This window comes from Anopheles gambiae, chromosome 2 (assembly GCF_943734735.2).
Source record: "Anopheles gambiae chromosome 2, idAnoGambNW_F1_1, whole genome shotgun sequence".
In the NCBI taxonomy this organism is placed as follows: domain Eukaryota; kingdom Metazoa; phylum Arthropoda; class Insecta; order Diptera; family Culicidae; genus Anopheles; species Anopheles gambiae.
This window is the reverse complement of record NC_064601.1, coordinates 117,477,444-117,504,368: the sequence shown is the minus strand read 5'-3', so window position 1 is coordinate 117,504,368 and position 26,925 is coordinate 117,477,444. Positions and strand designations below refer to the sequence as shown.

Genomic DNA, 26,925 nt, shown 5'->3' with positions numbered 1-26,925 from the left:
CGAGTGTTTTAAACCATTTATCATCAATCATGCTGCCGATTATCACTGATCTTTTGCTAAACGTTCCATTTCGCCTTGTGGTGAAGAACGTGGAATTTCGGTTACTACCGTCAACATCGAAAAGGCAAGGAAGCAAGGCAAGGTACATCGGTGATGAAATTCCCATCCAAAAAGCTCCCTTGCTCTATAATTGATGATCTTTACTGAAGAAACCCTTGTTTTATGCAATCACAAACATCGCACAGATACGACATCTCATACGATTAGAAGCGAACATCGAGCGCGAGCAACAACTGCTGACCAGAATGCTAATTGGCAAATGTGATGTCAGTAGTAGTCGCTTGAAACAACACAACGAACCATCTCTTTGCATGTGTCGACGTATTTCATCTGCGAATTTAAGCTTCAATCTCTCAACTCACAGCTACAGAGAACTACGGAGTCAGTTTGTGAATGTGGCGGAGCTTTTCCACCAAACCGTAGGCCTTCACTCATTTGCATATTGCCCCCGATCGAACGACCCATTTGGAGCTCCCGGTAGCAACTCAAATCGTTGACGATAAAGAATGATGGTGGCACAATGCGTCGAAGAATGAAACGATCGCAACCTTCCCTTCCTCCCTCTCTTGTTGGTAGATTGGTTAGGATACAAATTAAGATTAACCCATAAAACAGCTCGTAAAAGAGCTCGTCCGGGATCAACGCGCAACGATTCCATCTGGACAACTGGCAAGAGCCGTTTTCAATCCCTTTGAATGTCGCTCCCATTTTGTTCCCAACCTGTCCATCGCTCTCCATCACCACTCTTCTTCTCTCGAGCATCCAAGGAATTTTGTTCGATCGTTTGTTAATTGATCTCTTTCATTTGTGAGAAGAGGCCTCCCCTGTCGGAGTGGGGCCTATATCATCAATCTGGGTTCGTGGGCCCTACCCTAACACAATGAAAGTGGGCGAAGAAGATGATGTCTCTCTTTTTTGTTGCTGTTTGTTTGGAGGATGCCTTCAGACAGCTTCAGAGTGAAAGAGGGTGCTTTAAATGGTGTCCTAGACATGTCTTCTAGTTTTATGTGCTCTCTCCCGTAACTCCCCTACACCCGCCGTTTGCTTTCTCGTCTAAATCTAAAATGCAAATTACGCATCCCCGTATATCCGTGTGTGCGAGAGCAGCTTTGCGGAGCGGTTTTTGAACAGAACGACAGTTTATAGTTGCAGTTAAGATAGTGTTTGTTATCCTACTTCTGCAGATTGACAAGCCGTATCCGGGGGAGGGGGCGCAGGCAATATCGCTCGCAGTGTTACAGGTGGTTGATGGCCAGCAAAACATGCCATTACTATCGGGCGGTGCGATCAGCAGCACTCGGACCGCGACAACATCTTGATTTTATGCGACCGGTGTTAGAAATACGTTTCTCTCCCCGTCGGGTTTGAGTGTCATTTGTCGCTGGAAATGAAAAAAGGTTTCCGTTTTATGATCGCGATCGCGAGCCGTTGCCACCGCTTTTCTGGCCCATCTTATTCACTTGCTGCGAGTGTTGGCAAATCAATGATTTATTGGTTCGTGTCGTGTTGAGCTCCTACTACCCTCGTCACGTGCGATGCGGTAAAAGGTCATTTTTCTTCCGGTATCGTTCGGAACCACGAGATCCGCTGCCGAATGTTTGATTACGTAAACAACCCTCCTCACCCTCGCAAAAGCCCCCCTCAATTCATTTCATTAAAGTTCAACACACATTGCTACGGTGGGAACACAGCTCGACTTTTCTAATCAACTCTGTTAGTTTAACCAAAGAACGCAGCCGTTTTTTTGTTTTCAATCACCAATTTCTTAATTCAATCTTTATCCAACGCGTCGATCTTTGATTTCAAAATACGTTATTAATCGATTCGAGAAACTAGTTTTTCGCATTAGCCCCTCCACCTCCATCTGATGACGTCGGATTGGTTGGTCCAGGGTAAACAACACACATCTACCGCGCAAGCTCAAGGTTACTTCTTCTGCGCGCGCGCACACAAGCACACACAAGCACACACACGCACCAACTTTACCTTGTTGTATGTTGGTCTTAGAGTGGCTTCATCATCATCATCCATCACCCCTGAGGTTCTTGTGTGAGCCGTAGTAAAGAAGAGCCGAACGCAAGATCAATCAATCGATCGTGAGGTCCACCATCCGAGATGGAAGCAGTTCCATCTTCGAGCTACGTCCAGCGCCGACATAAAAAGCGGTTTTATGCTATCGGAAACCGTTCTCGCCATGTCCTGGAAACCGGTCGACTTGAACAGTGACTGTGCAATTTTCTTCTCGATTTGTCTCGCGCGCATATCGTAGATAACAAAAGCGCATACGATCACAACGCCAAAATCTATTCACAAAACGGAACATGGCTGGAATGGCTGGATAGTTTTAGCCACAGGGCACATACACATTTGGACACCCACCACCACCACCGCCCCGGGGAGTGGAGTTTCCGTTTTGCTTGACAGTCACCTGACAGTCAGCCGACGTAACAAACGACTCAAACCGCGCTTTGGCAGTGCGAGCAAGCGACGAACCTTTGGGAAGGAAGGCCGTCGCCAACCGTCGCAATGATTGATGTCGAACGATTGTTTAAGTTTGAAATCATTTTAAGCCATGACCGCTCGCCCAGACTCCCAGAAGATCTGAAAAGGTCTTTAAATGCAGCAACAGTTTAGTCACAGGGTTTTGGGGCGCTATTCAGTCTCGCTTACTATTTTACTCCGTTTCACGCACAACCAGCGAAAGCAGAGAGTACGCGCGTTGACCGAGATATCATTGTTTTGGCAAAATTTTGTCAGTGAAAAATGAATGTTTTCGGTCGTCATGATAAATGATGAGTCGTACGCGGTGGCTCTTCCGGAAAATGGGCACAGGTTGCGCCCCCCCCCCTGGACGCAACCACACAGCAGTTGTCGAGGGTCGTTTCATTTGTTTGTCGTGCCCCCGTTGAAACGATCATCCATCAACAAGCAAAAGGGCGCCATCCGAGAGAGAGCTTTCACCCCGAAACAAACAGCAGACAGTAGCACCCGAAAGCCGTGCGCAACATCCTTCCACAAACGAACGAATCTTGGAATTGCATGATTGCGTGCACCCCGCCGCCGCCGTTGCTTTGCTGTTTGTATTTGTCTGGATTTTGTTTGATTAAGCTTCAGCCCGATTCCCAACCCAGGGAAAGCCTCGCCGTCTGCGGTTCCGGAAGCAAATCTGCAAAAAAACGTTCGAACTGCCTTCCTCCCTTTCTCTGCCTCTGCTAAGCCTTCCTTTTGTGTTGGAGGGTTTAAGCTAAGCGCAACGCACCGCTCTCTAAGCGGGAGAGGTAAAAGTGTGGCAATTTTTTCGTTACTTTCGAACCCTTCACCTCGCAGTTTCCCGGTCGGGGTCCGATTTGGTTCGATTTTGGCAACTAACGTCCTAACTTTTGGAAGGGCAGCTGTTTTTGGTGCGATCAAAGCGAAAGGTCGCACACCACGGAACCGACCGGGGGGGTTAATCGATGATGAAGTGGTTAAAAAAAAAGTGAAAGTAACTTATCAACACGCTGAGCCGCGATGTCAAAGGACGTACAAACATTAGATTCGTCACACCGTGCTCAGCGTGAGCACCGAATTTAGAGAAAACCTTTTAATAAAGCTTAATGACAGTTGATTAACGCTATTAGTATCGTAACCGTCACGTAACCTCGAACGCGTTGATGAAGCAGCAGGTAGTGTTTTTTTGGTTTAATTTATACTTCTTTTACAGTGGTCGCACAGGAAACGCTGTTAGTCATCATATGAAACAGTCTGCAAGATCACTTAAATTACCTTTCCACCCTCCTAAAGGAATCATTCTGGTACAATCTTTGAAGGGAAAATCTCAATTGGTAGCTTGAACAGAACAGAACATCGTTTATCTTTAAATTGTTTTTCATCGAATCTTTCTTCCGCGTTGGAAATAAATTCCTTCTCCGCTCCCTCCCAGTGAATGATTTCACGTGTCGATGTTAATTTTACTAACTGTTCACCAGCGACTATCCCATGTTTCTATCCCAACCTTACACACGCCTTCCATCTGCCCCTAAAGGTCATCCCTTGATGAAGGGCCCCCACGGGAAGGTCTCGCTGCAAGGTAATCATTGACCCTTGGGTTCATGGAAAGGCACAGTAAACCAGGCGGACCTGGTGTACGTGATCGTGATGAGGCTGAAACAACCAAACCAAACGAAACCAAACCACCACTCACCAACCCCGCGCACAAGCCCAATCAGTCAGAGCTTTTAGCTCATTTTTAGATGCCCATAAATTCGATTGAGAATTGATTGGATGACGACGTTCTGGCCGACCGCCCCCAAAACCACCGCCCTCATCTTGTTCTGGGTTGGTGGGAGCGATCGGGACGAGCGATAGAAAGGATTTGATTATCCGTGTGTTCCCGTTAGCTCACCAGTTTGGTGTAGTCAGTCTCTACCCACCACACGGGCCCTTAACTCCCGCGCTTCAGGTGTACGGCGGGCCCGTTGATTGGGGTTGCGCCTTTGGGTTGTGAGCTTTCGTTCGTTCGTTACACCCAAAACACCCAGCCCAGCCCAGCCAGTCAGCCAGCGCAAGCGTCTTTCCTAATAAGTTTTCAATTTATTCGAACAGCGTTGGCCCGTAAAACAAGGCCGCTGAGCGATGAGCGATTTCAGATCCAGCCAAACAAGCATCCAGGCGTCCCGGCGTGTTGGCAAAGTGCTCATAAACACGTTGCGTTTGCGATTCCTCAATTTGGCACGGTGCAAGTTCTGAGTTACCCCGTACGCACGCGGCGACCATCGTGCGCACACGCAAAACGCCCATCAATACGCGTCGCGTCCACCGCTAACGATCGGTTTGCACGAAGCGGGTTCTTTATCGTTCCTTCCTAATGAAGCGCCTGCTGCTGCGGCTGCTGCTGATCGTGCTGAAAATGGTGAGAGGTGTAGTGCTGATCAAGATCTCTACTAGCACGGGTACAGTATCTCTTCAGGGCACCAGCAGCAGCAGCAGCAGCGGGGAAGCAAATTCCGCCCACAAACCGAAACAATCGCAGTAATAAGAGTTAGCGATCTAATAAAAGCTCCGCCTGTAATTAAATGATTGCAAACACCGGCATCATACGAAATAGACGACACATTGGTGTGCGCACAGTTGAGTGTATGAGTGTGTGACTGCCGGTGCCTTAACGCGACCAGAGACTTGTGACTTTATTATGCCACTTATGCCCAGTTTTATGCTCCAATTTCATTTCCCAACCGTGTAATTGTTGTCATGCACTGAGAGTGAGAAAATCTACCACCCTGGGCTGGCAGTTTTCCTTCACTTCGTGTCCCTTCACCGGCAGCAACAGCTGCAGGGTCGCGTCGTTAAGTCGATTGCATCCCATCGTAAAATGCAAGAAGCTAGAGAAAAATGAAACAAAACTCGTAAAACACCCGAAGCGGGGGGAAAGAAAGCAAGTGAAATGTATCTTAAAGCACACCTTCAAGTTTTATTGCCATTTCCCAGCCATACCCCATCGACCGTTGTGGTGTGCTGTACCGGCTGTGTGGCATTGCGGTGATCATCTGCTTCCCTGCGGGTCGGTGAATTATTAGATAACACACACACACACACACACACACACCGCTGGCTGTAAATCGTAGTCTTATGCGGCATTTTATGCACCATCACTTGTCATGGATATGTAGAGAATGTCGACTCACACACCAAAAAATGCGGAATGTGTCCAGTAACAATTAAATGAAACCGAAAAGCCAGCCTTCCGGGGAGCTGTTAAACGGTGGCTCGTTCGTATGTTCAGCCCCCCTTAAGGCAAAAAGGCCCCCACTGAATGTAAATCATCGTAAAATGTGAAATGCTCTGCCGAGCTGGGAATGTGGGAATGTGGTGATAACAAATAAAACAACCAAACGGCAAACGGAAACAGAAAATCAACAACCTCTGCTCTGCGTTGCCTGGCGGGTTGTCTGGGAAAAACGAAAGTTTTTGTTGAGCCAAGTCCAAAATCTCCCTTTCCCATTTTGGAGGTGCACCATAGCAACGGTACACCATCCAGCCAGCCAGCCAGCACGATTAACTGAAGATCGTTAGTGTACAACACCACGATGATGATCATCGCGCTGGAGCTTTTGGGCAGGATGAAGGTGATTTAGTTGAAGTTGAAACCCCACCCGTAGGGGAGAGAAACGTTTGCGTACAATTTGCGTAAAGGTTTGGGAAATCGTTAATTAAATGAGGGTGCTGCTGCTTTCGATTCTCACTTGACGTAAGGACGCACACACACACACACACATGCTGGTGATCGTACTCATCCTACAAAAAGAGAAACAAAAGTGATCATAATGATCGAGCCAGCGTTTCTCGTTAGTCACATTCAGCCAATTTTACGGCTGAAAGATCGTTCCGTTCCGAACGAATCCTCCTCGTTTCACGGGATCCGACCAATCATCTCATCCGGCATGATCGTCCGGAGGTCCCTCCAAGGTGTGAGGTGTGAGAATTAACATACCCCCGCGCCCCGGTACACAAACAATTTCACACCTTTCAAACCAAACCGACACGGGGAATGTCACACTCTATACGCCCAGGTGGGTGCCTGTGTGTCGATGGATACAAATTTATTCCCTCACCAGCATCACAAAGATCACACTTTTCTACATTTTGTTTTGCTGCGCTGCTGACCTGGCAGCTACTTAAGCACATCGCATCACTCTGCCATCGCTTGTCAAGCTGCCATTAATCCAACATTAATCCAATAATTCATGCACACACACACACATCCCATCGGAACCGAAACGGATAAAACACAATCCTCACATCGCGTGGCTGGAAAACGATTCGCTTTACCGCTTTACAGCTACCGCGCGCTTCTGTGGCGAGATTTTTCGGCTTAAATCGGCTGTCCGGACACTCCTAACTGGCGTGCAGAATGGGGTTTCGAAATCGATTCGAGCCATCATCGTTTCTCTCTCCTTTTTCGGGCGAGAGGGTTGTTTAAGCGATTGCTGTCGATTGATTTTTTAACATTTTGTTATTCTTCGCTTATTCAAAAACTGGGGAAGCAGCTTTGCTGTGCGTTTACCTCTTTCTATTTTTGGATTATGTAAGTGGAATGCAAATGCGCACCAAAGCAGCAGATAAAACGGCGTAAAATATTGTTTGTATTTCCGGGCAGCCGGGAACCCGCAGCGCGCTCGATGTATGTATGGCCATAAATTCAAGTTCATGTTCAACTCCCATCAAAGCTGTGCGGAGTTACTCCACTTCTCACGCCAATTCTGCATGCCCATACCCACACACATGCCAAAACATCGCCGCCATTTGGTGGGAGGCGCACGCAATAGGAAAGATAAATCATATTAGAAACGGTTCAGTGCTGGCGTAGAAAGGAACGGCAGCCTCATAGCTAACGTCTTTCTCCTCTTCATACACTATGTTATATGTGTTCACACATCTCCGCCATGTGGGGCCGCCGCGCACGCAACAGGAGAGATGAGATGGGTTTTATTGCAATCCAGCCGGCTGTTGTATGGGGCAAAAGGAGTGCCGTCTCATCGTCATCCTACCCCACCGAACGCTATGGGAGAATTGATGAGGAGCAGAAGAAAATTTAAATCCGGCTAATTGGAAAACAAAATGTGGTTAATCATCCCCCGGGCCGCTGAAAAGGTAGAGCACACGGCGGAATGGGGGGCCGGTTTTGGATGTCCGGTTCTGAAGGTTGTAAAAGCAACTGATGTTGATGATGATCGCAAGCACACGCTACACGGTCGGGGATTTTATTTTTTTTTCGGTCGGCCACGAACCAAAACAGCTCAACCTAAATTCCGAACTAGAATGTCGAAATGTTTTAAGCTCATTTGCTTCTTTTTTGGACAACGCAAACGCCACGAGCGATGTTTAAATGACAACAACTTTTTGTCTGCCTCTCTCTTTTTTGTGTTAACAAAATGCCACAAACAGGATTTATTTTAATATTGCACCTCCTTTCTATCGGACTGGTTGGAAAGCTCGTGCCGCTCATTATAAAATACAATCGAAACCGCTTCGACCATAAACACACAAGCGGCCTCGCGCCACAAAGGTGCACTTGTTGTTGTTGGGTCGAAAAATGCACGAAAGATTTGATGGATGAGCCCCTGCAAGCGACGAACTCGGAATCGGAAAGTAACCGTTACCGCAGGAAAACAGACCACCATCGTCAAACGGTCGGTAGTGAAAGAATTTCGACAGCTAAAATTCAACCGGAGCCCCAGTAACCATAGGCAACAAATGTGGCGAAAAAGCACACCATTCATCCCAAACCCAAAGTCACCCGCTGAGTAGAGCGGAGAGAGCGAGCATTTCATCTAGCAGGCGGTTGTGTTTGTGTGTTGTGGAACTTGTTCTACTCAAACTGGAACACTATGCAACCAAGTTGAAGCAAAGGGGGAACGTTTTTCGGTAAAAAAAGGGTTTCAATCGAAAGTTATTCGTAATCTAATTTGTTATTCTCTTCCTTTTGTTCCAGTGCTGCACACATTCATTCAGCGCCTAATGGCTCCTTTTTTGGTGGAGCCTCTCGGTTGGGGGACAACATATCTGAAGCCGAAAACGGTGACACAATTTCGATTAGCTACCACGGTAGACAACCCCCTACCGGAAATGGAAACGTTCAAAAGAAAGCTCCAGTCCCATTTTTCCTCAGCCGCAAAAGAATCTGGGCCACATCACAGTCCGTCCATATACACTTCCTATACACACAGCCTGTCACACGATCGCTGCTGATGAAATGTGAACTCTACCACCCCCTACGGTGTTGAGCCATATTATACAATCTCGAATGGAGCTGCTCGAATCGAGATTAATCGATTTTTTTCGGGGGTCCAAGCTTACCAACCCCTTTTCGTGGCACAGGTACATACGTATGTTTTGTGTGGAGTGAGCGCTCACACACTGCACACACTATTTATAGGTTCAGGTCAGTGGTCGGTGGGTTTCGGTGGGCTCGCATCGAGAATCCCACTATAAATTAGCTTGAATTGCCCCAAACTCAGCATGGGAAGAGCGAAATCTCGCTGTGAAGATACACACTACGCAACACACTCGCGCTCTGCATACTCGTCAGTTGCGACATCACCAAATTATCTTTCTGTCGGAACAGCACACACACACACACGGCACAGCAAGGCGTCAACAGTCTTTAGCGTCATCTCTCTTTTTTTTGGTCCCCATGGGTTAGATGAACCTGGCTGGCCATATTTTGTGTGTTAACTAGCCAGTTGGCGTGTGTTGGTGGTGTGGTGTTGTGTAGGTGCCATTTTTCTGATTGGGGCGTTTAAATTGGCCACCTTACGTGGCAGACGATTCGCTGGCAATAAAACCGCTGGCACCGCAAAGAGGATGACGATTGGATATCGCTCGCCCCGCACCGCTTATAAAACAATCCATATCGATGATAATAAGCAATCATGGGGAACGAGACGCGAACGGACAGATTGAACAAAAAGCCACAATCGCACACATACACACGAACACACGAACACGGACACTATCCCGCTCGGATGTGCCTTTTTTGCTGGATCGATTTCGTTTTTATTGATTTACAGCACACCACGCAAGACGCGTCCATTCTGCAGGGGCAAGCGACGAACCTGCGCGCCATCATATTTCCTGCGCAACGTTCACACGACCGCGTTCACCGCGCGCATTATGTCGCGCACCGTCGTGAACCGATCAAGCGCAAACATCTCCAGGCATCAGGCATCACGGTTCACAGGCCGGCGGTGTGTGTATATGCAATATAATTAAAGTCGCTCGGTGTGACTCTCTTTCTCTTGCTCGTTGTTCCCGGAGCATCCCAAGACCCCACACACCAGCGGACTTGGAGCAACCGGTAATTGAAGGCCAATCAAGCTAGACAACCCTTCCCCCCCCATTCGTGTGCTAAGCGGTCGATTCAATAGACCTCGGTGAGGTGACCTCCTTTGCTACCACAAACCCCGAGTGCGACAACAGGTGACCCGAAGTAGGTTGTGCCGATGATTGATGGTGTGGGTCTCGGTAGTCCAAGCAGGGCAAAAAACAGCCCCCCCCGCTCCGTCGTACATTATCCGGAATGGGTCAGCAACGGCAAGGAACCCTTGCTTTCCGGTGCGGGACTGGTTGCGCTGCGCTGGTGCTTAAACCAACAAACTAGCACTAGCGTGCGCTTGTACGGGTGTGTGTGTATGCGCGATGCGCCTTTTAAAACGATGCCATATTTAAATGTCCATTCCAGTAGGCATCCAGGAGGAGGGGTTTGCTTTCTTCTTCTCCTAGCGATCATCGGCGAGCGGAACGGGTACCCCGGAATGGGTGATGATGATTGCCTCGAACTATGCTATGCTAATTATCCGCTCGGCTCAACCACCACTGATCCCGCCATTCCATCCAATGCACTTCTCTCCTGTAGCCGCCTTCTTGACTTAGTTTTCTTAGCCACCATTCCACGGCACACGAAAGCCCCAAAAACACACTGCCCTCTGCCCACGACCAGCAGCAGCTTGCTTAACCTATCTTCTCTGTGTGGTGCGGTGTGTGCTTTTTGCTTCTCCTCTGCCTCACTTCAAGACGTTTGCATCGGCTTTGCCTCAATTACTGCGAATTACGTGCGCGTAAAATTGAGCTCGGCACAATCAACGCAACGCCAAAAGCTGCGGGTTCACATAAACGCGTTCACATTTCCAACCTACAAAACTCCCTCGGTGTTATGGCGTGTGAACGATGGGAGAGAACGGGGAGAGCCCCGTTTTCCCGATCCCATTCCCCGTGGCAAGCGAGCACTGTTTTCCGGCTGTCAGAAAATGGGAGCCTCGGGAATTGAAAATCCAAACCCCGAAAACGGCACCGACATACAGGGTTTGGAGGGGACGCGCAGCGCATGTGATGATATCTGCCAGGCAAGCGCATAGAAGCATTGACAATGATGTGCTGTGGAGAGAAGCTCCACGGAGCTTGGCTCGTCGCAAACGAGATTTCGAGCGTCATTATTAAGTGCGCTTAATTGGGTGCTCGTGTGAATTTTCCACCGAAAGGCTGCCCGAAAAATAATCAGCATCAAATTTAAGGCTTCCCGTGTGTGTCTGCCAGCACTCTGGTGGCGAAAGTGCCAAAGGTTACTACCAGCCACTGCCGGGCGCAATGGCCAACGAAGGCGAAGCTGTCACATTTCTGCATAAGCTCAGCTCAGGAGCTGCATCTTGGCGCGACCAGTTGCAACCTGTCGTTGCATCATACACAACACAGTCGTCGCACCGCATCACCGGTCGGCACGGCACCGCTGTGTGCTCGTAATAATTGGAAAGAAGACGCACAGTTGAGTCATATTTCTGGTTTTCAGGACATTAATTTTCTTCGGAATGCCTCCCGGTTCGGTTCGGTTTTATTGCACCGTTGTTTTTTTTTTCTTTTTTTGAGTTATGACTCCATGATTATGCGCGTCGAGGGTTTATTCGTGCGTGCAATTATCATTTCTCTGTGTCTTTCTGTCTCTCCCGACGGTGCACAACGGTTTCCTTCCTTCGGGACTTTTAGTGATGAATGTTATTTTATTTTCGAAAAAATTAATGCATCTCCCAGCACATTCGTGGCCGAGGAGGGCGAGCGTTTGCGTCCCAAAAGATCTTCCAATTATCGCTACCGAACTCAACATCAAACCCCCCAAAGGCTACTGCCGGCTCTGGCAACTCCCGTAGCCGTCTCGTGATCATTTATGCTTGCGAGAATTCGTGGTTTAAATGATCATACAAATACACACAAAAAAAAAGACGCACCACAAAACGCACCTTCCCAGTAAAGCTACTAGAGCGCTTCGCCTTAATCATCCTTGCTGCCGATAGCCGCCAGCGAAAACAACACAATCATCTTTTACTGGCGCGTTTGAAAAATGATCGCTTTTGCCCGAAGTGAAGCTTCCTTTTTTTCTCTTGTTTTCTTGCCTCATGCATTGGCTTAATCGCGATGGCGTCACAATACACCCCTAGAATCGCTGCAACGGTGGCAGTGATTTTCTTTTATTTTCTGCTCCTCTTCAACAAGCAAAGAAAAAGCGATAAAAAAAACATCGAGCATGCTTTTGAATCAATCGCTTCTCTCGATGGAAGAGCATATTCCAAGCCGACCTCTTTACAAAATTGACCAACAACGACGAGGAGCAAGCAAAAACAGTGCGAAAAGCAAGCGCTGTTGCTTCTCTGGGCTACTTCGCTGAGCTGCTTCTGCTGAGGCAAAGAGAAACAAATTATGAGCCAAAGCAAATAGCTACCACTTCATCCAACGTTTCGTCCTAGCCCGACGCACACACACACACGGGCACAGGTTGATTTGCGTGTTGCTACTGCTGCACACTCTTTTGTATCTGCTCTTTCCACTCGATCTTTGGCCTCTGTTTGGTGCTGCCAACCCCGTCGTCGCACACCCGTCGCATTCTTTATGAATTCCATCCACGAAACACGCACACACACACGCGCCTCGAGGCTATTTTGCAAACGCACCACAGACGCTCGGTCGATCCTGCATGCAGCGCATAAAGTGACCTGAAGGTTCGTGGCTCGGGTTCGTCGCTGAGCCACTGCCATTGAAGTCTTTCGATCGTTCCGTACCAAGAGTGGCAAACGGCAAAAGCCGTTGAACGTACTGCAGAGCCCTGGTGTGCCCCTTGGAAGGGCTTCTGCTTCAGCTTCTGATCGTTCTTGCTCGCGTTCGTCCAACAAGTGCATCGTCCGTCTCGTCTTATGTCCTCTCTCTCTCTCTCTCTCTCTCTCTCTCTCTCTCTCTCTTTCTCTTTCGCCTTTAGTGCCTTGGGGTGTATTATAATACTAATAATAGTTTGAAGAGCCGTTGGACCATCGAAGGGGAACGTTAAAAGGCACCACAACTCACATGCGGTGTGTGTTCGCGAGCGAGTGTGTCTTTAACCGTCTGTCGTCTCTTGAAGAAATGTATTCTTTCCCTTTCCCCATCCTACTCTGCCTGTGTTTTTTACTTCCTTGTGCCCTTCTGCTTTGTCCGGGATCGTTGAAAACGTTGTTGTAAAACCTACGTTCGCAAGCTCCACACACACACACATACTGTGCCGGTGAAGACGAACATGTAAAAAATAACAACCAGCAACGACTTTTCTCCCATCCATTGAGAAGAACTCGAACGGTTGTGTAGACCGATCGCGAGCACAGAGGGGGGGCGGTGGACGAACACTGTTCTGATTCCAATTGTGCACGGTGCACGGGGAAGGATGTAGCGAAACAGCGACTCCATCCGTTGCACCTTGCAGCAAACCAAAGGGTGCCCATCATCATACACCGCATTCACATTTGGGAACACTTTTCCGCGCAATTTATTCTGCATCTTTCTGCCTTATTCTACATATCTTATGAACGGGCACACAGACACTGTGTATGATGAAAAACAGTACGTTTTAACCCTTGAGTGAAGCGTTTAAGAGTGGAAACATTTCAAGCTCTCAGTTCCGCTCCAAACCTTTGTGTTACATTTTCCTTCCACCATCCCACAAGGGTTAAGCCGATTTTCTCGCGACGCTTTCAGCTTAATTTTCTGTGGCCGCGCAATTCTTTGCACCGTTGCAGAGCATTCTTTTCACACCCGAGCCGCGTTCCACCACCCTGGTGAGGTGAAAAAGAAATACGGGAATAAACTGTGAAAATATGCACCTCGGTATGCGGTAGAGAGTCTGCCTGCGCCTTCTTCGCACACGTACTCCGCGGGATTGTGCACGCGTTTAGATTTTCGCTACGCAAAGGAATAATTATTCTCTGCTCTCCTGCCACAACACACAGGCTTGGCTGGGTTGGTTGGACGGTGCGAAGGATGCACTTTATACTGCAAAGGTTGGCAAGCAAAGCATGAAATCGCGGCAATCTAGGCTTACACGACTCGAGCACCACACAATCACAGACCAATCGAAAGGCTTCGTGCGTAACGATTACAAATTATTTCCACACCTCCCATGCACCAGGTCCACCACACCCTTTCTTTCGCAGACGCGATCGTTCGCAGCCTCATTCGGAAGGAAGGTGTTGCGCAGTGCTGCTGTGGAAGTGTTCTCCACAGCCGCTTGCTCCTATTGTTCCCATTTTGCGCTGCTAGTATTTGATTCTACTCAACGCAAACGGAACAAAACAAAAAAGCAATAGCAACAACTTGGCTGCTGTTGCCCTTCTCATATCGGTGTCATGTCCGCCCCTTATTACGACGCCCTTTTTTCCGCAGCACAAGCGCGCAAGAAAATAGCGCTTTCATGCAGCTGGCGCTGGAGCTTATTACGGGTGCGTTTTACCAGCAAGAAAGAAGGAAGGAAAAAACTGGGAATCTATTCTCTTCCTTCCCTTCGTCTTTGCTTTCCCACCAACTGCCTCTGCTTCTTCCGCCCTCTAACGCAATCTAAGTATTATCTGTGCAAGAATTTGTTTTACGACTGTTTCATTCTTTCGAAGAAACCCGCGCACACAATCGCGTGAATCCGCTAACTCTTTGTAACCCCAGCCCTTCGAGGAGGACGGCACAATGCGTTTGAATGATAAAGAAACACGGAACACGACTCGATCGTTTTGATGCCGAGATAAGAGTGCGTGCGTCGTGCGCGTTCACGCCTAGCTGCTCGCACGGGAACGAAGGGAACGGTAGCCGCCAAAAACGGGTTAACAGCAAAGGTACAAATGTTTCGATGCTGACGACTGGCGTTGAGTTTTAACAGAATGGAATGCCGTTTTTCATGGGCAGGAAAAAAAGGAGGACATTCCCAACAGCGGGAGTGCTTCTTCTTTTGGTTCTAAATTCTGCATACCATTTTGGATGTTTTCATTAACCATACATGAGAGGGGAGGGAAAGGAGGACTCCTTCTCCCAATCTTTCATGTTCCATATCATATAAAGATCAATCAAGACAACTGTCAGCAACTGACTGTTACTGTCCCGCGGAACACCGCCGCGCTTCATTTCCATCCGCTGCAACGCTATAAGCAAAGCTCTGCCAATCTGGACTCCTGGAGAGCGCGTGGTTGGCGAATGGGATAATTTTATGTCCTGATTTTCATGCACATAAAACTATAACGATGCCTGCATTCCAACATTTCAACCAAGATCACCTCACGGGCGCAGGGTGTGGGGAGTAGTGGTAGTAACAGTATTAGCGTAAAATAATCCGCTTGACTAGATAGAGCTTTTTGCTGTGTTTGTTTCGCCTCATCGTTCCCGACAAACGCAGCAAAAACACACACACGCTCCAGAGAGTGCTATTTTATGGCTCTGAAGCTCTGGCATAATCGGAATACATTGTACGGCAGAGAAGGGAGGTTAGGGGAGAGCGCGCCCATACCCATGCTGCATCCCAAAAGTGGACTATGCGATGGGAGCGGGTTACTTCCATTTGCGGTGATTTACCGTAAGCGCGAGACCCTGATCTCGCGTCTGGCAGATTGGGATTAAGAGTGTTTTCGCACTTGGCTCTATAGCCACGGTTGCTCCTCTCGCGTGTGACCCAGCGGGTAGGGAGATTCGTTCATACGGGTTCCCCCCCCCCCCTAAACTCATCCCAAACGGGCATAGCAAAGCCTCCGTGTAAAGTGGAAAGGCGAAACGAGAGCATGAATCACATGCGATCACATTGCCACCACCATCGGGGCTCGATCGCACCGTCGATCATCCGTCGGCACTGTCGGCATTTGTTTCGGCATTGTTCTGTTGCTTTCTTCCTGCCCAAAAACCTGTGTGCACTCACGTACCGAATGGACAAAAAGTGCTTGGAGGGCGAGAGAGAAAAACCCAACCACAACCACAGTACCATATCGTATCTAAAGTCAATTTGATCTCAGGTCATGTTCCCTCGGTACCGCCTGAAGGGAAGCAATGCCCCTTTTTCAAAGGGACCGATGAAACCCATCAAATGACACACACACACGTGACGACATTGCACGACACATACCCTTCTTCTTGCCGTTACAAGCGATTCAAATTAAAGAGCAAAACAGCGATCACACGCCTGGACTCCCGACGTCACAGAGACGGGTTCGTCGCTTACCGACTCGCTCGTCGAAGTCTTTCGATGGAGTAACCGAAATTTTAAATTTCTTTCTATCACACATCGCGGTTTTCATTGATCACGCACAGCGGCAAGCCCGGACACTCTTCTCGTGCCGTGGCTTTCTTCCCTTGTGGGCATGGGTTTGTGACTCGCTTGTTTCATTTTCTTGTCTGACCCGGCATCAAATGCTTTTATTTTCCCCTCTGTCGTGTCTTCTACCATATTCCCTCCACCTACCCCCGCGGGGAGTGCGGTTTCTCCTCAACAGGTTTGGCGTTTGCCTTCCTTCTTCTTTCAGGTTGATCGTTTGATTTACGTGTGCTTGGTGCTTGGCGGGTGCTCCACGATCTCAAGACACTTCCTTCTTTTTAGATTTGTCTTCAACGAAAAACCGGTGTCTATTTCCCTTCCCAGTTCCCCCTTCCACCGTTGCACCATCCAGTCGGAACTGCGAATGATCGCGCAACATGTGCTCTCACTCTCTCGCTCTCGAAGGTGTGTGCTCTTATGGTGGGCGCTCTTGAATCGTACGTGTACGCGTTCACTCCAGCCCAAGAGGGAGCGGGCCGTGGTACAAAAATGATCCACTCCCGCCTAACTGGCCAGACGTCTAAGCACGCTTTGCATTGCCCCACTCACTCGCCTAGCCACAACCGCTTCCCGCCCCCGGGCCCCGCTGGCGACCATTAATCATAATCAACTAATACAACCGCGGTCCGTATGGAAGAGACGCCGTCTTGCTTGGCTTTCCACACACCCAAACACGGCACCGGAGTGAAGGAGAGCGCAACTGGGACTTATGTAGGAGAGGCTGATTGCTATTCCCCTACGCTACGGCTGTGGTCGAGATCGAAACCGGGCGTTAAGGGCTCGCGCGCTCGAGTTGCCTTTCGATTTTAAGCCGTCCGCCGTATTATTGTTATTATCTGGGTCCGCCGGATCTTGCGTTACATTGGACGTAATTGCGCCATCGGACATTGGACGCCAGGCAAACGCGAACTGCCGCAAGGGCTCGTTCGGGATTTGCTCGAATGCTTCCGCTCCTACCATTTCTGCATAAATTAAGTAACAGCTTCCGAGCAACTGGACACAATTCATAAGGCGATCGTAAACAATCGGTTACAGGAAACATAAATGTCATTTTAGAAGGCGCTTAACTCGGCCAGCTGTAATTATAATAGGACTATTTCTTAAAGTTGTGTTGAAATTAAGTAATCCTTTTCTAGGGCATTCTGATAAACGAAAAAAAAGCAATACGTCGTGCTTCGAAAGTGAAACAAAAACCGAACGAATTACTGTCATATTTAACAACCATGAAATGGAATTATACTACACGTCCAAAAGCTCAACTCCAATTCGTACTGGCATCTCCCTAACAGTCATAATGCCTTGCTAATGTGTGAGCCAATTCTGCACGCCTAACATAAGCAGCATAACGCCAAAAGCGCGCACACAGCAGCAGCAGCAGCAGCAGCAGCACAGTGTGAGGGAAGTGGAGTTTCGATTCGATTTCCTCTTAATCTCTGCTCACCCATCGTCGTGTCCCATCGAAATGTTGAGACACACGAAAAGTAAAACAAACAAACTCACTACGAAAAGAAACCCAAGAAAACAAACATGAAACCAACTGCACAAAGTCTCTCTCACACACACACACACGTACACTCCGGTATCTGGTGCCGAGGAAAACGAGTTTTGTCGATCGAATGGCATTTTTGTGAAGCGAATCAACGGGAGGAGAATTATGCACCCGCTTCAAGGCAAGTACACATACAGCAGCAGCAGGAGAGGACCTTCCCTAGCGTGCTGTCTGCAGATGCAATATTTCCCGCAATGTAGTAATAACCGTTTAAGAGAAGCCGGAACATAGACCACTTTTTTGCCCGCTACCATTGCAGAGGAAATATTTAAATGGCTCGCTTTAACAAATTGTTTGCTGTACACATGTGGAAGGTTTATACGGGGTCCCGGTACTGCCGATGCTACTGTTGTTTGTGCGGATCCTCATCTGGGACACGCTGAAGCCAACAAACGCACAAGTGTTCTTCACTGTTTGGCTGGCGCAAAAAACGTGCTCAATCTTAGACCATCCCGGAAGCCTTCTTGAGTCGAGGGCTTTTCTCGCGTTTTTCCTCACTCGTACACACAAATTCCACACTTGCGTGCGATGCACTCGTAGAAAAAAACACTCTCAAACACAAACACGCACACCCTCTCTTTGCCTTTGGTTCACAAATACAGAGTCACCGATGCCGCTGGAAAATGATAGGAAGCACCAAAAGGAACGAAACGTGAAGTTGCAGCAGCGGCAGCGCCGCACGCCATACACTTTATGATCTCGCTCGATCCTCGATCGTTCGACTTCTTGTGCTTGGGCACATGGGGATCTCTCTCTCGCTCTCGTTCGATGTTTTGTTTCGATCGATCCGCCGACTGCAACCCTGCTGCCATGCACCACTAATACTGCAGCTACGTTTCACCTGCACTCTCTGTGTGAACGCGCCCAGAGCCAACCACACAGGCAAGCGACATAAATTGCCTTTTTCGAGTGTTTTCTTTCGGTTTCTTCACACAACTACGCGCGCTCGCGCGTACACCGGCTTTCCGCTTTCGGGACCGGACCGGGCGGGCGGGTCTGCAAAAGGCAACCGATCCTTTTTGATGCTATCACGCACGGGCACGAGATGTTATAAAAGTCGCCACGGCATCGTAACCGAAAGCCAAACGCCAAAGGCTCTACGGTTGCATTTTCTGCTTCACTTCACCCCCTAGCCACTAGCGGTCGTTTCTGCACAAGCAAAGCACACACTAAAGATCGTTCGAGATCCTACCATTGCTTGTTGATTCACTGTACACACTGAACTAAATGATTATTCAAAAATAAACCAAAAAGCTTGGCTTGTGCTTCACAATACACATCGAACGGTCAAAAGCGCGACACCGTGCTAAGGAACCGCGTTGATCGAAACGTTCGAATCGCCCGGGATCGTGACTCTAAATGAAAGAGAGGGTCTCAAATGGCGCAACCGATACCTCGTGGACACCTTCAAGACAAGATAAATGAGAGAGTTTCTCCGGAAAGCAACAGGTAAAGCTGAGAGGGATACCACACGCTCGAGAGAGAGGGATGCTTGCTACTCTTTGGAGCGCCGAAGATACCTCAGAAGCGATACTCTCCCTTGTAACTATCCGAAGATGAGCGTTCTTTCTTACGCTTGTTTGGGGTGTAAGAAGTCGGTAGGACTTTCAGCCGAATAAAAAAAAAGCAAAGCAGGACCTCCAAAGGTACAAATCTTCTTAACGCAAATCGGTTTTAAAACACCGACGCCGGTCTTTGATGAGGGTGGCGGCGGCGGGCGCCATCCCTTTAAAGTTAAGCGCGCTACCATTCAACGAACTGGAACGGTTGATACACGGTGTGGAGAAGGGGAGTCAAAGGGATTGAAAAGCCAAAAGGGAAAACACAAAAACAGGAAACACTTTTCGATAGTGTGATCGAGGGGTTTGAAGGCTCGCTGCACTTGTTGCCGGCCGCACGATGAGGGTCAATCTAGCCATGCCCAAATTTCTTGTTCCTTTCCGGTTCCGTGTCACTGCTTTTGGTGGGAAAACTTTATGGGAAGGCATGGATCGTTTGCCGACAATGTGGTACTAATGATTGCCGATATGATGATGCCTACCGTGTGATTTGTGCGACATTTTTTGTTCATTTGTGATAGAGACATTAGCCAAAAGTATCACATTAAGTTTAAGCCGGAACAAGAGCCTTTGTGGGATTTTTTGTGCCTTTTTACAATATTTTAAAGCCTCTTTCTACATTTAATAAATGGAATCATTGCCATCTTCTCGTTAACATACTGTGTGTATCAACTTTTCGTGTACAGGGCGCTTCATCTTGTACGCAACCACTTGCATGATATTTTCTTCGCGCTGAACATGCTGCGTGCTAGTATAGTGTGCAAGAAAATCTTGAGTCCAGTATTGTGTACAAGCGCTGAAGTATTGTATACAGGTTTAGAACAGATGCAACGAGTGGGTTGCAATTGTTTAAATATTTTGCTTTTTTAAAATAAGTACTATACTATACGTTAGATTAAGAAAACAATTAATTTTGGATTTAACACATGTGTATTAATATGCACCCAACTCTAATATGTTACAGCACTATTATAGCAAACAACTATGTTCGCCGTATATTCGTCTAAGAAATGGATTGATTTTCCCGCTCTTTTCACCACACAAAACAATAGAGCTTCTTTTTACTTTCTCTTGCACAAAGCAAACAAAGGAAGCTCCCTCTGTCTTGAGTAATATTCTACCAATCCTTTCGATGGTGAAACCAAAACTCTGCTCCTGTGTACCGAACACATATACATTTGTTTTCCTCTTCAACCATCGTTGAACGATTCTTCGTGTACATTGGAGCAAACACAGCAGATACATGACCTGTCTGCTGTTGTCTTTCCGTTCACAGCCTTTGATCAGGAACAGGGTTTGCTCGTTCACCCGTTCGCTGACTGTTTATCCAGAAGCTCCAAACAAAATACACTCGTACAACAACAAAAAAGTGGATCCAATTCCACTCCAACGCGTACATTCAAGCACGATGCATTCAAGCAGTTATGAATGCATAACGCAAACAAATAAACAAAAACCTAAAGTTAAAACACAAACCAAACAAAACCCACCCAACGAACCGACCGACCCCGCAGCCGTCTCCAGCAGCAGCAGCTCCCCGTACACCCGTCCGTCGATACACAAAGTAGTGCACAAGCCGGTTCTGAAGGTCCACAAAAAAGGCAGACAGGAAATGAAGGGACAACCCTTTGCACTTCTCCGTTGGGAATGCATCTACATGGCTCGAGATGATGCCGGTCTTACTCACTCTGCACCTGCGACACACGCACGCACGCACACACGTGCAGCTGAATGGTTGAGCAGCTCCCCCGTCCCGATCGGTACGGAATTAGTGTGAAACCTTTCACCGACCGGAGTGCAGCAAATGCATCCAGAACCAATTCATAAAAATCTCCTCTACCTCCCCGTTTGGCATAGTATCAAGTCGATTCACCAGCCGTGGCATATTATTATATGTTTTGCACATGTGGCAGAGCACACCACTTTTCTAGAACGAACTCATTTTACGTTCCATTCCATCACATTTCCGCCCTCGTGTACCGCCGTGTACCTTTAACCCCTTCGCACGCTTCCTTCGCCCTCGCCCTGCTACGCCCGGGTGCAATGAAATGGAATGGAAAATGGGGAGAAACAGCGCTTTGGTTCTTATACTACACGCTTCCATTGCGCTCTCGAGTGCAGGCTTTCCATTCATTTTCACACACAAAAACAAGCAAAACGCAACACAGCATTCAACGTTTTCATATTTCCCCCTTTGATTTCCCCAATTCACGCTCTCTATCTCTCCTTTTCCAGTCATTCCAATCAGTCGATGAAAAACTGTATACACAAAAGTTGAAGTTCTGTCTAAACACAAAAAAGAAAAAACGGCTGGCCTATAGTTGTGCAGACGAGCTATTCTTGGTCGCCCTTTTTTGTGAGGTGTTTAGAGTCAGTGACTGCAGCATTGAATGCATGTGCATGCCGTGCTGGTATGCAACTGGTGCACCGGCTCCTGCTGCTGCCTCCGCAACAGCACTTGCCCTTTCTCCCTCGGTGGAACAGTGCACACACACACACCGGCCACGACGACAACGTGATCGTTGTTGGTGATATGAAATCCCGATGCAGCAAGTTATGCTACGGTGAACGCACACAGGGATCTCCTCCCTTCGTGTTCTGCTTGGTTACGCGGTTCTCGCGCAAGAGCGTTTTACGATGCTCACCGTTTATTCTCACGTACCAAATAGAACCTCAAAGTTTTCCTAGGAATCATTCCGTACCCTACATTTTACCCCAAAGGTAAAGCAAAGCAGCATGTACGGACGGACAAGGAGTAAGGCCATAAAGAACGACGAAAACGAAACCAATTGGAACTTCAATCCAGTGCGCGCGCTCTGCATTTTCGAATTATTCTAACAAGAGCAAGAGAGTGGCTTGCGACCCTCCTCCGTTGTGGCGTAAAATATCCCTCCCCCCAAATTTTTTCGAAGAAATTCGTTTCGATTCCATCGCAAGGAGCTTCCTCAAAATCAAGGGAACGATCGCCCGACCCAGTCGTGGTGTGAAAATGTCTTCGGGAGTTGATTTGGAGAGTTGGTTCCGCTTGAAGAAAGCGAATCCAACCATACCATTTTGGGGATGGCACTACTAAAGGGCAGCGGAAACTTCTTTGGAAAGGAACACTCCGGAACATAAATGGTAAGATTGAACCACCTTCTCCCTTTCTGCTTCAAAAGACGCGTTTCGCTTGGCCGATTGCTAACAGAGAGGGGGCGCAAACAAGGCAGTCCTTTTCTTTCCCCGAGTTCCTTCTTTTGGCCGTTCAACAGCCGTTGTTTGTGTGAGATTGCATGGCCCGATACAGCACGATGGGGTCGAATGGTGGACGTTACTTTCCTTCTGCAAATGAGCAACATCAACTGCTGCTACTTCTGGAAGAAAGCATCATCACCACTTTTACTCCGCCGTGCATGTGTCAATAACGCGCAAAGGGGGATAGACAATAAGAAGCAAAATTATTGCTTACTGTTGATGAGTTTTATGCTGCGCTGCGTATTACTTACTGCCGTGCTGCTTACTGCATTTCTTATCAGTCTTCCTGCAGCGAAAAGAACATTTCCACATCTCCCACTCCCAGTGCTGCGTTCTGAGGGAGGAAGGAAGGATGAGTGAACGAAAGGAAATGCAGCATTCCTTTCTTCTCTCGAGGTTGGGCTCTCGAGCAGTCCACCAACGGAGCGGAAGATAAAGATAATCTCGTGCCGAATGAATTGGTAATGTGCAGAGGCTGTGCAACAACAGACGGACGAAGTAAAAAAAAACGACCATTCTCCTCCTTCACCAGGACTCCCCACGGTTCTCGCTCGCCCTATGGTCTTTGGCTCATCACAAACCCATCATAACTCGCGTGGGGAAGAAGGAGGAGGTTGATCATACCACGTCGTGAAGGATTCTTTATGTACCACGACCTGCCACCACCAGGAGGCCAGGATAGCGGGTGCAGGAAACCCGGGCATAATGCGCTCACGGGCAACATAATAACACAACCCCGCGCGGTGTGTTACGATTTTTCCCTTTACCAACCAATCACACACACACATTCCGAGCAGAATCAGTACAAATGAGGGCGTGAGTGAGTGTGTGTGTGCATGCACATGTAGGAAGGGCACGATTTCCAGGCGAAACTGCGACTCTCCTCTGTTCGCCTGCCGGCTAAATCCCGTTCGCTGCCAGAAGGTTACCACGGCAACCAACCCATGTGCTATGCCGCCGGGAGTAAGGCGGGTAAGGCGATTTAGCAATTTTGGAAATTGAACGTTCACTTTGTGCAAGCGAAACGCATACATAGGCGGGGGGGGTGGTGGTTACAGGGGAGCGGCGACCTGCGATATGGGTAATTATAGTACACGGACTTCTTTCTGCTGGACCTTATCTCGGTGTTTGCTGACTAATTCCGTGGTGTGAAACTGCACTGCGCTTGACGGGTAGATGATAGCGGACCCGTGGTAGGGAAATGGTGTAGGTAAGGTGAACAAGAGACACACACACATGCCATGAGAGCAGTTTAATCTTGTAAGGAAATGTTTCGATGGCGTGGCGTTGCTTGCAGGCCTAAAACTAACTAATTTTAAATTACACGTGTAAACTCAACGTCAATAAGGCTCAGTTTTTACTTGACTTCGCTCTAATGGTGTATTATGCACAAATACGCTAAATGAGATGAACTTTCCTTCGCTTAAAAGCTCCTTGTGATAATGCACCATAATCAAATAGCCATTTTTAAATCCTTTAGCTCGTTTTTCTTCCCTTTTTCTGCCCTCTTTCTCTTGCTCTCTGGCTCTCTTTCTGCAATTTTCGCACAACAGAGTTGTTGCGCTGAGCGCCTCCACCGTTGTGTAAGATCCCTCTGATAACCAACCATCACACAACAACACAAGTGGGCTAATGTGGTTTCCGTGTCGATTCGGTCGTGTTGTTGGGGGAGCAGCGTTAAACGTTTGCCCTTTTTCCCTGTTTCCTATTACCGCCCAATCGCCCTTTTTTCCTCCGTCCTTTCACTCTAATCCTGTAGCAACCGCACAGACATGGACAGAACGAAAGAAACATAAAGGAGCGCGCGCGCGTCTAAGCTCCAGCAGCAGCAGCAGCAGCAGCAGCACCAGACATTAAATTATTTTCTTATTTAGCATTTCCCGCTCGCACAACGTTCGGCTTTTCCAATGTCCCCCAACATATCTACCACACCGCGGCAGTGCGCGAGAAGAAGGAGGTTGAGATGACAGTGAAATATTGATGCCTGGCAGCGGGAATACTTGGCGCACACAACAACGAAAAACAGAGAAAAAAAACTCCCCAACGATACATGCATGAACGAAAAAGGGAGACACGAAGGGAGACGAATGAATCGTGAGGAAAAATCAGGAAAACCACAAGCTAACCTAGCTGTTCCTCGGTCGTTCTTTTTGCAACCTGTGTCCCCCCTGGCAGGTTTGGGGTGAGAATATTTAGATGAAGAAACAGCAGGAAATCCCTCCTCCCCATCCACCCCAAAAACAACGCCCCGGAAACGAACGCCCAGAATGGTGACAAAGAAATAGTATCAAATTAAAACACACACACGCAAACGCATACAGAGAGCAAAAACCACATCCCACAAAAGCTTGAAATGTCGCTTTGACACTTCCGGTCTTTACTTTGTTTGCTCGCTGCTTCAACGTTTGCTCTCTGTGCGAAGCCACTTCTGGGTCGGAAGCCACTCGGAAACTGGACAAACTCATTCATTTCGGACCCGCTCGCGTCCATCAAAAACCACCGTCCTGTTCTGTGTGTGTTTTTGTCCAGACCGCCCTATCGAGTGTGTGTTTAAGAGAGGGAAATTTGAAGCATTCAAATATAACTCAACACCGAACCTCATCAAAGCCATCCCGATCGGGCCTTCATTCTGGCGAAGAAGTCGTAACAAGTCAATAGATAGGAGCGACATTAAAAAGCCAAACAAACGGTTACAATCGGTTCGGCAGCTTCTTTGTTGTGATCGGGAAGCAAAGAGGACAGACGGAAGTGTCGAGCAAACTAACATGTTTTCCGTACACAGACAAACAGGGAGCTTAACGAGCATCCAAACTCTCTTAACCATCAAACGACCCTTCCGAAACGAAACAGTCTCCAACCTTAGGGGGTTCGGTTACCGTTGTTTGCCAAACAACGAGCACTTCTCCCGGCAAACGAAAAGGACGCCGTGTCGTCGTCACGTTTCCGTGTCTGTGTTTGTGTGTCAATTTACAGTACGCAACGCACAAGAAATCTTACTACCACCATCACCACCACTATCAACTCTAAATTCGAAACACCGGCCCTAGGAAAGCAGCTAGAAACATCTTGGCATAGTAACACCTTCTCCCTTGCGAAGGAAAAACAGCATATATCGCAATGAATGAAATGAAAACTCTCCCCCTCGAGAAGCCTCATAACGAACCCCGGGAAAAAAAAATCCTTAGGGGTGATGAGCCCTGAAACACAAAAGAAGGTACAGCACTTCCCCCCTCGGTACATTGGCACATGCGCGGTGTGAGAGTGCACACCAATCCACTTCAATCCCACAAAAACGCTGCCCGGATGTGTTCCGCGTGGTGGTGCTGTCGAACGAAATGCTTCCCGGCCTTGGTTAAGGGTGGAAATTCCCATTACGAATTTTCCCGCTCGAACACCACCTCTTACCGAGCACAGAAGGTCTTCTGCAAGGCCGTTCTGCCAAAAAGTGGCGACATGCGTTTGAATTTCCCCCGTAGGGAAATGGTTGAGAGGTCCTCCTTGCGGCGTTCTGGAGGGGCTTCTATTAGTTTAATTTTTTTTTCTGTGTACCTGTGTGCGTGTCTGGACGTTGTGTCGCCTTTGTTGGTGTGCTGGTAAGCAAGCAAGTACTGGTCCCCCGAGATGTGCTGGACGAATCGTTTACGATTAAAAACGTTCTGTCCTGGGGCGCTCCAGGCGGCTCCCAACAACCGATCAGCAAATGGAGGGAAAATCCACAAAATACACACGCACACACACACAGACACATACACACCACCAGAGGGATTTTTGAACCGTATCCAAGCTTGGAAAAATCCATTCCATCAGATTAAATATTCCCCCCCGAGTTTAATATCGGCATCACAGAACAGTAAACGGATCGGGGCCGGCAGTCGTAAAACCTTTGTCCCACTCCAATGCCACCGCACAGCATCAACGCTCTGCTCTCTCTTCCATCTGTTAATCACCTTTTATGGCTGTTGGTAGCAAACACACACACACACACACATAAACGAATCGTCCTTTTTCCCCATTTTCGACCAACTTTCCGCCGGGTTGCCGCCACAGCTTGTGCCGACGGCTATGTGTCATCGGACGGCGTTGTTGTAGCTCAATACAAACCGGCCCCGCTGGGTCGTGCGGCAACTCCGATAAATTTGGGAAAGGTTTACAGCAGGAGCCATTTTTGGGGAGGTTAACAATCTAAGGACTGGGACCGGGTTTCGTTTACCCTTTTTTTGTGGTAAAAACATAGCTCACGCATTTTCCCCCGGGGGAAATTCCCGCGTTTTTACGGGAATGGTTTTGCTAAAATTAAATTTGAAACAGTATGTCGCCATGGACGAGAAGAATCCGGTCTCATCGGGGTGGGGAGGAGAACAGGTACCTGGCAACCTGTTGGGAGCAGAACAATATAACGCATGTTTTTCGCTTTG

The 26,925-nt window shown here is 48.2% G+C and overlaps 1 protein-coding gene across 1 annotated transcript in view; it reads right to left on the bottom strand.

Annotated features, from left to right (window-relative positions):
- The window catches only part of LOC1269578 (protein prickle-like), a 29,974-nt gene extending 10,886 nt beyond the window's left edge, over window positions 1-19,088 (bottom strand). The window contains exon 1 of the mRNA XM_061646703.1: window positions 18,910-19,088. The gene's annotated coding sequence lies outside the window, so the exon portion shown is untranslated. The remainder of the gene's footprint in view (window positions 1-18,909) is intronic.
- Between the last annotated feature and the right edge of the window lie 7,837 nt (window positions 19,089-26,925).